General features: G+C 35.9%; 1 pseudogene; it reads left to right on the top strand.

The window, feature by feature from the left end:
- The first annotated feature begins 875 nt into the window (after nt 1–875).
- Nucleotides 876–1,373, top strand: LOC103204515 (annotated as a pseudogene).
- Nucleotides 1,374–1,468: the final 95 nt, after the last annotated feature.

Genomic DNA, 1,468 nt, shown 5'->3' with positions numbered 1-1,468 from the left:
AAAAATAAGTTTATAGTCACCAGAAGAAAAAAAAAAAAAACAAAAAACTAAAGATTCAAGCAGAAATAAATGAAACAGAAATAGACAATAGAAAAAATCAACAAGACTAGAAGTTGGTTTTTTTCAAAAGATTAATAAAATTGACAAACCACTGGCAAATTTAACAAGATAAAAGAGGGAGAGAGTACAAATAACATGAATAAGAAATGAAATGGGTGATGTCGCAACAGAACCAGTAGAAATTAAAAGGATAATATCAGGATACTCTGAAGAACTGTACACCAACAAATTAGAAATGCAGAGGTAATTGACAGATTTCTGGAAACATATGACTTACCTAAACTAACACAGACTGAAGTGGAAAATTTGAACAGATCCATAACAAAAGAAGAAATTAAACAGTTCATGAAAAAAATTACCAACCAAAAAAGTCTTGGCCCAGATGGTTTCACTGAAAAATTCTATCAAATTTTCAGAGAAGAACTGATACCAATTCTACTCACACTATTCCAGAACATAGAAAAAGAGGGAATCCTCCCAAATTTCTTTTATTAAGCAAGCATAACCTTGATACCAAAACTGTGAAAAGACATCACTAAAAAGGAAAACTACAGACCAACAACTCTCATGAATATAGATGCAAAAATCAACAAAATCCTAGCCAACAGACTCCAAGAACGTATCAAAAAAAATAATATATTGTGACCAAGTGGAGCTCATATCAGTTATGCAAGGATGGTTCAACCAGAGAAAAACAATCAATGTCACCCATCACATAAATAAAACAAAGGAAAAGAAGCGGCCCCTCTCCCTCTTCTCCCTAGTGCCACAGAGCCAGAGACTCAGCAGCCCCTGCAGCTACAGCTGCGGGCACTATGGCTTCTGGAGTTACAGTGAATGATGAAGTCATCAAAGTTTTTAATGATATGAAAGTAAGGAAATCTTCTGCACAAGAGGAGATCAAAAAAAGAAAGAAAGCAGTCCTCTTCTGTTTAAGCAATGACAAAAGACAAATAATTGCAGAGGAAGCAAAGCAGATCTTGGTGGGTGACATTGTTGATACTGTAGAGGACCCCTACACATCTTTTGTGAAGTTGCTACCTCTGAATGATTGCCGATATGCTTTGTATGATGCCACATACGAAACAAAAGAGTCTAAGAGGGAAGACCTAGTATCTATATTCTGGGCTTCTGAAAGTGCACCTTTAAAAAGCAAGATGATTTATGCAAGTTCCTAAGATACCATTAAGAAATTTACAGGTATTAAACATGAGTGGCAAGTTAATGGCTTGGATGATATTAAGGATCGCTCAACACTCAGAGAGAAATTGGGAGGCAATGAAGTAGTTTCACTTGAAGGAAAACCCTTATGAAATGACAGTCAAGTGCCATCTGGATCTTAAGGAGCCATCTGCATCTTAAGGAGCTTCCATTTCTCCAGCTCAGTTAATTGGAATAGTATTAGGGA

This window comes from Orycteropus afer, unplaced genomic scaffold (assembly GCF_000298275.1).
Source record: "Orycteropus afer afer isolate SDZICR_OR568_19922 unplaced genomic scaffold, OryAfe1.0 scaffold00251, whole genome shotgun sequence".
Taxonomy (NCBI): domain Eukaryota; kingdom Metazoa; phylum Chordata; class Mammalia; order Tubulidentata; family Orycteropodidae; genus Orycteropus; species Orycteropus afer.
Note: the sequence above shows the minus strand (reverse complement) of the source record. Positions and strands in the feature narration are given on the sequence as shown.